The following is a 14,212-nucleotide window of genomic DNA, read 5'->3' as shown; positions in this document are numbered from 1 at the left end:
CTTCAATATAAAGGCTTGCAGTTTATCATTCTTAATAGCTGAATAATACTCCATTGTGTAAAAATACCACATCTTTCTCAACCATTCCTCAGGTGATGGTGTTTTTATTACTTTTGTCTTTTATACATAAATTAAAACTAATTTATATTCCAGTATTAGAATGCAGATTGTCATGAATATGGCGACATTTCTTCTTTTACTGGAAGTTTATATATTTTTATGTTGCTAGTATCCATTTGTTTAAATTTGAATATTTTCTTTTAGCATTATTATAAGGCAGGTGTAATGATAAACTCTGCTTTAGCTTGTCAGGGGAAGTCTATCTCTGAAAGTGAGCTCTGTGAGTGGCTGACATTTTTTACTTTCACTGTATTGAACGCATTATCTTACTCTGTGTAGTCTAAAGGTTTCTGCCTAGAAATCCTCGGGTGGTTTTGTAGACATTCCCTTGTATGTAATGAATCGTCTCTTTCTTGACTTTTTGAAAATTCTATTTTGGTCATTGATTTTTGAGAATTTGGTTTAAGTTTGTCTTGCCAAATATGTTTTTATGTTTGATCCATGTCACATGCTTTGGAATTTATAGATCTGGTTGTTTGCTTGTTTCCAGATTTGGAAAGTTGGTATTTCTCTAAATGAGTGCCCTATCTTTAGTATTTTAGCTAAGATCTGTTGAACTCTACAATGTATATATTTAGGTTTTAGTGGCATTCTATTTAGTTTGTTTTTAATCATTGTGGTCTTCGTTTTCAGAACCTCTGCTTCATCTTTTCTTCACTGCTTTGTGTCCCTATTTCTTTGTTGAATTCATCTTGTTCATCTGTTATTTTCCTGACATCACTGACGTGTCTGGATTCTATTATAGCTCCCTGAACTTTTGGAAGAAAATTATATTAATTTTGTTGGACAGTTCATAGATTTCCATTGCTTTAGATTTGAGTTCTGGTACTTAATTTGTTCGTTTTAGGGATTTTTTTTTTCCTTATTTGTCATTCTCATGAACTTGCAGTTGGGTCTATACTTATAAAGATGCAGATATCATTTTTTTGTACTTATAGTAAAAGTTCATTAGGCTGCTCATTCGACATTATTGGACCAGGGTCTGGTGCAGTCCACAGGCAGGCTGCTGTTACTCACTGCCTTTGAAGCTAGCTGATTTAGTGGCTGGGTCAGTGGGTAGATAGGTCTGAATCTTTGTGACCAAACAGGCCATCTTGGTGACGGAGCCCTCTAGAAAGGCTGGAGCTAGGTCTACTGCGGTGAGTACAGAGCTTGGGTGTAGGTGGATGAGCCTGGCGTAAGGGCCTGTGATTACAGATCTGGCGTCTGACAGTATATTAATCGAGAGCATTTCAGACACAACCCGGAGCCTTAGACCAGGAGTATGGGACACCTCAATAAGGACGCTGGGACATAATGACCTTATGTTGCACAAATACACTTTCTGACAAACCATTCGTTTTAATTCTTGGCACTGATGTCATGGGATTTGCTGAAATGACTATTATACTGTGCAACTTAGAGCACTACCCAGTCTCAAGTTTTTCTCTTAAAGGAGATAATTTAGAGCCTTTTCCATATATCTCTAAATTGTGAGAAAAATTCTAGTTGCTCTGTGCTTTCTGTGTTGCCTTCCATGACTTTTAGCTTTGTAATTGTGTTACTCTGGAGTTGCTCAGTGTACTACACACACTTCCACATTGCACTTCCATGGTTTTCTTCATAAGGCATTTGCTTGGAAAGACATTGTATGTAAACAAACTGACAGACAGGTGGAAGAAGAACTGCTCTGTAGTGTCATTTTCAACATGAGTATTTGTAAATTCTGTTAACATACCAGAACTAAAAATATAAAAAATGTTATAGACGTCTCCCCTGAAGTGAGGAATTCTTTGAATTAATGGGTTACTTTCTTCCGTGCCTGTCTTTCTGACCCAAATTGAAGGAGAAATTTGTGGTTTAAAAAATAAATATACAGGAAGATGGATAAAGTCAAAGCATGAAATGTCAACATAAAGTTATTAATTTTTACTATTGACACATGTTAATAAAGTACATAAAGGCCCAGTAACTGATCCCTGACAACCTCTGGGAAGATGGAGGACAACTACAAGCTCTAAGTCATCTTGGGCAACTCAGCATGACATGCCAAAAAAAAAAAAACAGAAAGCAAGGAAAGAGGAAAGAAAGGAATAAAGAAAGGGAGAATGAAGGAGAGAAGGAAGGACAGGGGAAAAAAAGAAAGAGGTTGAGGATACAATTCAGTGGTAAATCACCTGTGAGTTTAAACCTCAGTATGAAATAAATAGGTAAATAAGTAAATTTTATCTGTCTGATAAAAACAGTCAAAAACAAACCTATAAATTAGGTACTTTTCATTTGGCACCATCTCTGAGTGCTTGCCTGTCTGTCTCTTCTTGACAACATATACCTTCTTTGTCCAATTACTTTTCCCACAAACTCTTGCCAAAGGTTTGCTTTGTAATTCTGCCCCATTTCCTTCTGCACTTTATAGGTGGATATGCTTTTGCTTCTCAAGACAGTTAATATAATAATGTTTTGTTAACAGATAATTGCTTCAATGTACAGAGCTCTGTTGAGGATGTCACTTTTATGAGGGCCTTTGGAGACAGTCTTAAATTTCATTCAGGGGAATTAAAAGTAGATGGAGGAATTAGGAGTACCAAGAAATGTGTACTTTTGTACAGGCTGGACTTTTCTAAGCATTCTTCAAATTACATCTACTTACTTTTGTATAACAACCATCCTGCTAATATTAAACATATTGAATTCATAAAATTGCAATGACTTCCTTGTTACCTGAAAATGGAATTAATTAATTATTAGGGCAGTTTACATCGCTAAAGTAATTTCATGTGAATTTTCTCATGTTATTGTCTCAGGAGAAGGAGCACACATTTTCACCTTCTTACAGATGAGAGAACTGAGTCTTGGAGAGGTTAATAGATTTGTTCAAAGTGATCAAATGGTGTGCAGTTAAAATAGGAAGAGAAGCGATGGCTCTGGAATGCTAGCCTGGCAACAGCTCCTTCACTGTTAGTAAAGACATGCAAGTGATTGAAATTCAATCCAATATCATTCCTTCTACTCTGTGTATCTATTAAGTACCTGTAATATGCTTCACACTGTAGGAGACATAAGAGTCACAGACAAAACTGCACAGAAGACATCTGATATTGTTTGGGAAGGTTAAGACATCTAAACAGATTCCTAGAATGCAAGCTAAGATGGAAAAAGTATCACAACCTAGAAGGAGATTAAATACCAAGTCAATCCAGAGAAAGCTTCTCACTGAACAAAGATACTGTGCTCTTTGTAGTGTGCACCTGGGTAGTGTGCACGTGGGTATGGCTTTATCAGGTGACCAGAATATGGATACACAGAGCTGCAAGATAAGAGTAACACAAAAGAGTAGAAGGAAAATTGAAGACAAGGCATGAGAGAAGAAAAGGCAAATGATACATATGTCATATGCATTTTGTTTGCCCCTTGTCAATATCTCTTTCTCTGTTAACAATACCCGAACATTGTGTTGGGAAGATATCATTCTCCAAGTTTAAATTTGTGCACTTTATGCAAGGCGGGTCTCATCACTCCACTCCAGAGCAGAGCAAAGGACCTGGCCCCCAGTCAGTTAGATTTGCAGTAGTGCAGGGATGGGCATCTTCTCCAGGACTTCTGGGAGAAAGGGCGTTTGCTTTCTGCTGATACTGATCACTTCAAAGAATAACTAGCAATCTTCACTGCTATCTCATGTGGAAAGTGGAGTTGGGGAGATAGCTCAGTAGAATAAGCACTTACCTACAAGTGCAAGGGCCTGAGTTCAATTCCCAGTTCTGCCAAAAAGAAAAAAATGCAGAAAGCTTTTTGCTGAAAGACGGTTCTCCACAGGTCTCCCACATCTCTGTGTATCCCATAAAGTACAGACTGCCATTTGTCTTAGGCTATCTTTAAATTATGTTTGAAAACTGTGAGAAGTCTTGAGAAAGTACAGACCAAGATCCAGAGCAGAGAAAAGGAATGTCTGTGACTCATTGTAAGGCTCCCATTTCACAAACTCACTTCCCTACCTTCTGCACTGGCATGCATCCGTCTGGGCTTACGTTGTCATCCCCAGGGGCTTTCTCTATGAAAGAGGAGTCATAGAATTATAACGGCACTCATGCTTGTATGGTGAGTAGTAAAGTGTCCAATCCAGGAGCTTATATCTCCTACCAATGGCCTTGTAACTGAGGCTGGTTAACGTACTGGCCTCAAATTTCAGATCCTTCACATTCCAGAGAGTTACTACATACATGTTTGTAGAAAAATACAAAGAGCAAAAGTTTGTGACAATAACTTTTAGACATCAGTATTTAATCTACCTATTTCTTTAATTGTACAAACTACTACATTTCCTTTATTTTTTAAATGTATCATTTATTTAATTAGGTTCTTAGTAAGAAACTTAGAACACTAATTTGTGAGGATAAATTTGATTTGTCAGAGCAAAAATGAGTCACATGTAGCCCCAGAGCTGAGGAACAGCTTTGATTTTTGCTAAAATCTGTGAGACCACTGCTTTCTGATCCACCTTGTGCTGCTCTGAAATCTGGTATCTCTTTTTTCGGTGTCGAAGATCTCACCATCCTGGTGTCTGGGTTTCTGCAGCTGCTTCTTGAAGTAAGTATCAGTGAGGTGTTTGGGGACTTTCACTTTGCTGATATCAATTTTTGTAGAGGTGACAATGACAAATTTCTGGTGTGTTCTTTGTAGAGTAACTTGATTAAGACTAAGAGGCCCAGTCACAAGTAGCAAGCCACTGGCCAACTGCTTCAGGAAGACCACTCTCTTGCCTCTGTGACGCCCAGTGGAGATGATCAAGGTACTGGGAGTGATGCTAGCTCGAAGTTTCCTCTCATGCTGACTTCAGGGTTCCTTGCCGTGGCTCAAGAGCTTTTGGGGTACATCTTCAGTAGGGTAGTATCTAGGCATTTTTCAAAGCTTAACCTCCCGGGTACCTCCGTTCTTGTCCCTATCGACTGGTTTTGTGATTGTAGCAAGAACTTTCTCCTTTTTCTTGTGAACCTTTGATTTAGTGGCTGTGTACTTTCTCTTGTACAAAGCCTTTCTGAAATACACAGAAAATTGGGTGAATCTACCAATTCCTCTAACCAGGAAAGGATTTCAGCTGCAGTGGGCTGCCCTTTCTTGGACCTTTTTGCCTTTACCTTAGCTTTTTTACCAGTACCACTGGCAGAAGTGTCTGGCGTCTCAGTTTTTTCACCTGCCGTCTTGCAAGATGGGAAAAATACATTTCTTTTCTTGATTATGTTTCATCAATAAGTGCCTGTCGTTTACAACCAATAACAGTGATTAATCTCAATAAATGAGAGTAATCTGATAATTGATTTTAGATAGAAGAGTAGGTTACAGGAATGGGACTATGGAAATATAAAATTAGTTATTAGTGTCTAGAAGACTAGAAACTCTTGAACAGAGAAAAGTGGCTTGAAATGAACAAAGTTGTACTCTCCCATTACTTGTGATATTTTGCACATGTTTAACTCGTGAGTACAAAACTATGGAGCATAGCATTAGTGTATTGTATACATATAAAAGTAGTGAAAGTACATTCCATACTTTAATCTACCTTAGTTTTGATGACACAAGGAACAGATGTTATTTACCATCAGAACTTAATTTGCCAAATTAAGATTGAGTGACTCCCTGAAGGCCTATCATGATCTGAAAGTAAAACATAGTTCATGCAATTTCCTTTAGAGTCTCTACATCCTTTTTCCTGACATCTTTCTCTTCAAATATATATCAAAATTAACAAATAGAAAAATAAAATAAATTTAAGCTGATTATATAAAATATAATTTTGCTCCATAGCTTCTAAATAAGACAATAATCTATGTTCTCATGGGTTTCATTTTTAAGAAAAGTATATGATAGAGATAATCTTATGAAAGCAATAAATTTGCAATCCTTTCACTCTGTTTTTATTAGAATCCTGTACATCATTCAACTTCTCCAAGTCTTGAGTTCTTGTATATATTAGGATAGTTAATCTTGTCCTGGAAGATTAGCTACAGATTAAGAGAGCTGCATTGTATATGAATATGTTTAGCAGGTACTAGGAAGAAACATAGTGGGTGCTTTGTAAGACTTATTGTTCTTTCCCTTTTTAATGGGAATAAATATAACAAGTGGTTTTTTTTTGATGTGATCAAAATAGTAAAAGGTGATTTGATAAGAATAAATGTTTATCTCTTTGGGATGCATTTTGAAATTCTTCAGATAAGTTCATCTGAAAAGTTATAAGAAAAAATATATGGTGTAGGCACTTGTGTACTGTCTTACATATTAAAACATAGAATAGACAAATAACCAGTGAAAGGAAGCATGTGTAAGGTAATTAGCAGATGAACGAAACAGAATGGATTAACTTAAGGAAAATGTTAAGACGTACATATGAAACACATGGGTAATTGGTGTAATTTAACAACAGTTTGAAAAAGTGTCTCTGTAGCTACAAACCAAGTGTTATTTTTTATGAACATTATTTTTGTATGAATTTAGAAGTTTAGAAAATGAAATGCCAGAGAACCTTTTATGCATTAAATCTATGCACTCATTCTTATTTGTACATGTTTAGTAAATAAATGAAGGTAAGTACACAAGTATATTACTAATGTGTACTAAATGATGAACTATAAAGGTATTTCCAACAGATATTACAAAAATAAAGAGTTCTCTCAGATGATACAAGAAAAAAAATCCTATGGAAGAAGAATAAAGGCCAACAGAGAACTTTTACAAGTTTTTTCCTGTAAAAGAGAAAAACCAGAGACCTGGAATCATGGAAAACTCTACCTTCACTATTAGCCAGCGAAGTATTAATAAACTGAGATTACTGTCAGTTATTGCTAGATAATTTGCAGTGATCTCCTCTATTCATAAAATAAGTACTTGGTACAAATATTTGAAAGAAGTATATTAATATGCATTTTAAAACCTACAAGCTTTTTAAAATTGTATCCTTACTCCTTATCCTAAAATCTGAGTTGAATTCTATGTCCTGATTTCCTAATCTGCATCTGGCAATCTCTTCAAATAAAATAATCAATAACTCTCACTACAATGTAATATGAATATTACCTCCAGCTTGATTTATGATGCCGAAGAGATGGATGAGAGCATCCTAAGTATAAGGACTGGCATGCTATGCACGCATGCAAAATTTTTATTAAAACTTTCCTTTTAAAAATATCTGGGGAAATACTCATGATATATTGAATGAAATACAAAAGCAACTATAACATAAGGACACAGTCTGGTACCTATCATGCAAAAGTGTGCACCAAAACAGAAAAGAAATGGAATAAAGATTGAGACCATGCTTACTTCAAATTTGTAGTATAGTAATTTATTTTATAGTTTATGCTTTTGTGTGTTTTCCAAATCATTTTTTACAATGTGATCTGTTTCTATAATGAGAAAAAAAATCAGTGTTTTCAAAATAAAGTGCTCAAATAAAAAATAAATATTCATCTCTTTGGGTTGAAACAGCTCATCTGTAAAATTATGTACTACTCAAATTTCAGAGAACCAAAAAAGGTAAGAAAAATTAATTTGATTTTATGGTAAAAAAAGTTTCAAAAATGAGACACATACTTTACGCTTGTGATAGGAATATTTCTAATATTATTGACAACAGTGACAGAAGGTAAAGTATTTTGCCTATTTTAGCTCTTTTCTCTTTGCATTACATGACCTTAAATTTGATTTGCATAATTTAAATGATTCTTTTGAGTGGCATGTAGCTGAATAATTATTCTTTTAATTACTGTTATTAACCTGTTTGTGTAATAGCAGGTAATTTGAATAGATCATTTTCACCTTTCAAATTTTGCAGTTTCATATGCAGTATAGGTAGTCTGTATCAAAATGATAGAATTATACTAGCAAGTATAAAGATAAAGGTTAGAACATCTGTAGGATCATGGATTGATCTTTCTCCTAAACATGCACAGAGAAGCTACCAATACTATTTAATTCTAAAAAGTCAAAAATTAAATATTGAACAGTGACACTTTATTTAGTTGTAGGAAATCATTCACAAAACACAGAAAAATGAAATCTGTTAAGCTGCTTGACGCTACTGAATTACATACTTTTTTCCTACTTTTTAGAATCATTTTCTTATATCACAGACTTAACAGAGTCATATATCAGCGAAATACATACGTTCATCCCAGATAAATAAGTAAGTGTCATTCCAAGTCAGACATACACTGATTTTTTTCTACATTTGTGTAAAAGTAAAATACTTTGTGACTTGTAAGAAGCCTTAACATTCAAATCTTTAAGCATTTTCCCACTTTCAGAATTATTAACATAAGTAATACAACTCTCAGAGTTAGAGCATATGTCAGACTCTAAATATCCTCATTTATGCTAGGGGAAGCACAAGGATGGTCGAGCTGCGGCAGGTGTCCGTTACCTCATGAGGCTTACAGCCTGTTTGGGCTCAGAATAGATGGGAAGCTACGTTTCAGATGTTATAGCTGTCACTTCTTCCTATCATTAACCAACTATTTTTAAATCTCTAAATTTCTCATGAAGAAGCATTTGCCTTGGTGCCATATTTTAAAAAGCCAGCTTTGCTTTCTCAGGTGTTAGAAGGAAACTAAAAAAACATAGCAGGGAGAATACTGAACTAACCACAAAGAGTTTGCACTTCCTCCAGGGCAGACTTTCCCTGTGTGTCCTTTCCCCCCAGGTAACAGGACCAGTTCTTGTGGTTGGAGCAGCAAACCATCTGGCCTGGCCAGTGTGTCGGCGAGGTAAGTCGGGGGAAGTCACTGCAGGCGGAGGTTTGGGCAGATGGGACAACTGGGGACTTGCCAGGGTCAGTGTACCTCCTGGACCACAACGCAGAAGGGAAAGCAATCAGCCCTCTGTACTCAGTGTGTAATTAGTTACTTCAGTCAGAGAATCTACCTATTTATAGCTCCTTCTCTCTCCTACAACAATTTCAGTAAGTTACCAAGCCTGGAGGTTCTACAACTCTCACATCTCGCCCGTCTATACCCCAACGCCATCATCCTTGCTTCTCTGGCCTTCATTTGGAATTCCACCAGCTTTCAAGGCAACTGTGCAATACTCCTCACACCGAGTTCCTTGCTTCCTGTCTCAGACCTCCTGGAAATCCTGCCACACATGTCTGCCAATGCGATCTTTCAAAGGAAGAAAACATGGCTGTGACACTCTTACTTAACAGTCACATCTTTGCTCTTAGGGGAAGGTGCATGGAACAGACGATGGGGAACAAGGCTGGCCCGCAAAAGCACAGTTACAAATTGTTACAGTTCTCTAACATAAGGTTTGAAACCTTCATCAGGACACTTTGGGTTGCAAGTCACAGAATATTTACGTTACAAAAATGAAAAATACTGTCTTATAAAAATACTAATCTTCAGGCTGTACTTCATAACTTCTCCCTAGGCAGAATTAACAAACAGATATCTGCCACCCTTTTCTTCTGCAATTCCAGGGTTTCAACTCAGGACCTCGTGTTTGCCAGGCAAGCACTTATTCCACTGAGCTATCTTCCTAGCCCCCCAGATACCCTTCTGAACAAGAGAACTTTTATAATTTATAGAGAAAAAGATAAACAAACAATGAAACAAGTTAGTAAAACAGTTATAATAGTTTCTATATCAGTCGTTATCATAGTTGATACATTTACAGTTTTAAAACATGTTAGTAGGATAGTTGCAATAGTTCATAACTTGCACATTGTTGTCTTCCTGTTATTGAATCAGAATACATAATATAGATATGGTATCTTGTTATAGTTTGCGTCTAGTTATTCCCCTACAGCCTCATGTAGTCAATGGGGCAGCTTCTAGAGTTTGTGCTTAATTCATGATCCAATGCTGGGATTATGGGTGTGAGTGCTACCCTTGCCCTGGAGCAGGTAATCGATATACAATACAAGGAGGGGAGAGAGGTTTACCAGCTGCTGCAGTTGCAGCTTCTCCTTTTGCTATTTTCAGCCACCATGAAGGGCTGCCTTCTGCCATGTAACACTCTGCCTTGGAGCCAGTTGAGTATGGACTAAAACCTCCACTAACTGAGCTAAATAAAACTTTCCTTCCTTAATTTTAGGAAATTAAATTGTTGTTTTTTGTTTTGTTGTTGTTTTTTGTTTTGTTTTTTTTGCGGAACTAGGGATTGAACTCAGGCCCTTGCGCTTGCCAGGCAAGTGCTTATTCTACTGAGCTATCTCCCCAGCCCCATCCTTCCTTAATTTTAGGTGTCGGGTATTTTGTCTCACAATGAGAAAAAGTAACTAAGAAATATCTTGTCTAAACTATATGAGCACAAAGCTTATTCTTTTCAAGGAACTAAGAGAAGCTAGCTTAACTATAAGAAAAGACTGGGCCCCACCCCTAAGGTGCACTGAGACAGTGCTTGAGACTGGGCATGGTGGCAGTAGCTGTGATCTCAGCTCTTAGGAAGCTGTAAACAGCCGGATCACTATGAGTCTGATCTAGTAGTGAGACCCTGAACACCCTGTAGACCCTTCCCTAAAATACAAAACAAAAACTGTAAGAAAAGACCAATTGCAATGGAGGAAAAAGGGAAGGAAGAAAGTGAAAAAGAACAATATTTTTATGTATGGTTATCATTCAAATGATGCTAATGTTTATTTGCATTTTCATAATTATCTCAAGTTGTTTAGGGCAGGAGCCTTGTCTCATTTGGTGCAACTTCACACAGTGCCTAGCACTTAACAGGCACTAAATATTTGTGGACTGAGAGAAGGGGAGGGGCTAGGTGGATGAGCCAATAATTATCTACATAGAACAGGTCAGGCCTCTGTCAGGTTTGTACAGGTACAATGCAGATGTCCCCATCACTGCCCTACGCTCTGGGTTGTGGTTTGGAGATCAGCAGTATGCACATTTGCTTTCCCATATCATTCACAATAAGGGATTAACAATTGAAATCATTTCCAGGACTATTTTGTTTTCTTGTTTTCCAGTAACAATACAACATCATGTTACTTTCAATACAAAGACAACCAATGCAAATTAGTAGCCTTCAAAACAAATTAGTCCTGTTTCATGTAAATACTATAACCACAGATATTTATATACCAAGCATATTTATAATTACCCTTTCAATGCTGTTCAGGGAGTTGGAGAGATGACCATGTGGCAGGGGTTGAGGTCAAAGTGGACAGTGAGCTGAAACTGAGCAAAACAAGATCTAAAAAGATGCCTGAAAGCTCAGAAGAGAGAGGCAGAGAAAGAGGCTGCCTGGTTACTTTTCTCTCGTTGCTGGAACAAAATAACAACACCCAAAATTAAGGAAGAAAAGATTTACTTAGCTCACAGTTAGTGGACGTTTAAGTCCATACTCTGCTGACTCCAAGGCAGATGGCAGCAGTTCATGGCAGCAGAAAACAAGGAACAGCAGAAGAGGAGGGGAAGCTGCAGCATCTATCAAGCCTCTCCCTTCAACACCCACTGCAAAGACCAGAGCTCCTCCAAGGAAGTGGTGGTGGCTTCTGTGAAGGTCCAGATCCAAGCTCCTCCCAAGTGGCGGAGTAGACCAACCTCCTCCACAGAAGCCTTCTTCAACCCCTTTATATACCCTTTTTGTGCTGAATCACTCTAGGGCAGGCCCTTCCCACCCTAGGGCAGGCCCCACCCCACCCCAGGGCATGGTATCACCAAGCTGATCCAGCCAAGCTTCTGGCATCTCAAGTTGACACAACGTCAACCAGTAAGGGTTGTGAGAAACAACTAAAACAAGTTGCTGTCACTGCCACCAGTCACACCATTGACAATGGTGTGGGTACTGAGGGAGAAAGCCTGGACCCAAGCCAATGTTGTATGATCCTCAGTTAAGTTGTCCGCCAGCTAAAAGATTCATACCAGTGCCATATAGACATTGCCCTCATTCACTTCATCCAAGAAAACAGTCACCTAACCAGCATCACCTTGAAGGTGGCAGATAGCATCCATGCCAAAAGAACTTCTGGGGGAAGCCTGTCTTCAACAACCTCTGAGGAGAGGGTGTTAAATTGCAAGTCATGGCCAATTCCAGGAATCATAAATCAGAGGAAGAATTTGCTAGTATCAACAACAAATTGCATGGAGGAGACATAATCAGAATTCAGAGGAACCTTGGGAAAACCAAGAAGGGTGAGCTGAGCACCATTCCCTAGAGGTCACTGTTGTCTCCTGCCCGTGTATGTTACCTCATCTGTACTTCAGCCTCAGAGACAAGATGAGCTCTTGTTCTTTGACCTGCAGCACAAAGGTGTTTTGCTTTGGTTTCATTGTACTGTTGCAACAAACTAATGATTTCTAACTGCTGCTGTTGGTTTAGGAAACAAGAAATTGATAGAGCTACTTGGACCTGATGCTGAAAGACTACAGCAAAACATTTATCAACTGTTGTAAGATCATCAAGAAATTTTGCAGCTGAGCTGGGATTCCTAGAGATTGAAATTCTCGTAAAGAACATCATCACTGAGGGAGCATAGCCAAGCCTTTCATCATGTACTGCAATGAGCTAGGTATGAACTTACCCATGAGAATTGTTCCAGAATGCTACATAAGATGCCAGTAGCTGGAGGCATTGACTAGGTTTATGAAATCTGATGCCTGTTTCAAAATGAATGAATTGATTTGACTGAGTTCTCCTCAGGTGAGTTTTCCGTGGCCTGTGCAGACTACCACAATCTTATGGAAGCTGGTGTCAGGAATGCGGGAAGGAATGCAGGCAGCTATGAGATTCGATCCCCAGATGGTCCAGAGGCCCAAGCCTACGAGACTGACTTCACCCTACCCTTCTGGAGAATCAGCAGCGTGGAAGGCTGGAGCAAGCCCTAGGGGTGCAGCTGCCTGAAACCAACCTCTTCAAACAACAAAAATCATGAAATTCTTGAAGATATCTGTGTGATCACCTGCAGATCATGGGCTCTGACTAAATGGCACTACTCTAAAAAGGACCTGACCAAATGTTCTGACAGAAAATAGTTGCAACTTTTCTAACTCAGGCATCTGAAATTCTCCAAAAACATCAAGTCTGTGAAGGAATTCTTGTGCGCAGTCATCCATGTGACCACCACAGTTCAGTTCAGGCAGCCGAAGAGAGAAGAATTAAGAATTTCTTTTGTTCCTATTACCAAATAACCCACTTTTCTTTTACCTTTGGGATATCAGCTTTTTCCCCCAGACTGCTAGCTTAATGAATGTTTAGGATTTTTACTATCTTCTTCCTTTAACTAATTGGTGCTAATGTCTGCTCAGTGCTGGGCCTTGGTCCAAGGAATAAGACACAGCAGTGGACAAGACCAAAGCCCTTGCTTTTGTGAGGATATCTTTTTTTTAATGTATTTAGTACAAAGTCTACAGTGTCTCACTACCCAGTTGGGACTTGTAGTGATCCTTCCTGATTTTCAGCCTCAGCACTGGGATTGCAGGAGTGCACCACCAGTCTCAATCACCATCTCAGCATGGCCCAGGGGTGGGGCTGGCATGGCACACCAGGAATTGAACCCCTGGCCCCTGCCATCTGCCTACGCAGGTGCTTTAATCTGCTGAGCTATCTGGCTGGCACAGTCCTTCCTTTTGTGGAAACGTCCATTCTTTCTTTGAGTGTGGAGAAAAATAAACAAGAAACAAACAAACAAAACATGAACTTTGGTACTAAAGTTCAGCTAATTATTTACTAATGTTTCCAGAAGGTGCTTTTGAAATTATTAGCTAATATTACCTGAAATATTTGCTAATAAAAATTATGCTTATAGAATACAAAAAGAATACAAATATTAGGTATGAAATGAAAAAATCTTGTAGGTTATTAACTCTACAGAGCTCAAAGGTTATCTTACACATTTGCTTTCCATAGACTGCTTTACAGTACACGCTAAATGGTCTATTTTTTTCAGATTAATGGAAAAATGCATTTGTCAAGATAAAATTTTTTGTATAGTTCTAAACATTATAAGAAAACATGTAAATTACATGGAAGGTTCACTCTGGTTCTTATAGTTTGTACTCAAAAGGAAGTTCCTTATTCAGAATTATGTATAATAAATTTGTGAATCTTAAAATAGATTGTCATTTCCAACATATTTGTTAGTTTTACTTTTCCAGTTTCCATTTCATACTTCTTC

The 14,212-nt window shown here is 37.9% G+C and overlaps 1 pseudogene; it reads left to right on the top strand.

Moving 5' to 3' along the window:
- The window catches only part of LOC101586436, an 18,865-nt pseudogene extending 5,795 nt beyond the window's left edge, over window positions 1–13,070 (top strand).
- Window positions 13,071–14,212: the final 1,142 nt, after the last annotated feature.

This window comes from Octodon degus, unplaced genomic scaffold (assembly GCF_000260255.1).
Source record: "Octodon degus isolate 3935 unplaced genomic scaffold, OctDeg1.0 scaffold00129, whole genome shotgun sequence".
In the NCBI taxonomy this organism is placed as follows: Eukaryota; Metazoa; Chordata; class Mammalia; order Rodentia; family Octodontidae; genus Octodon; species Octodon degus.
This window is presented reverse-complemented; position numbering and strand designations above follow the sequence as displayed.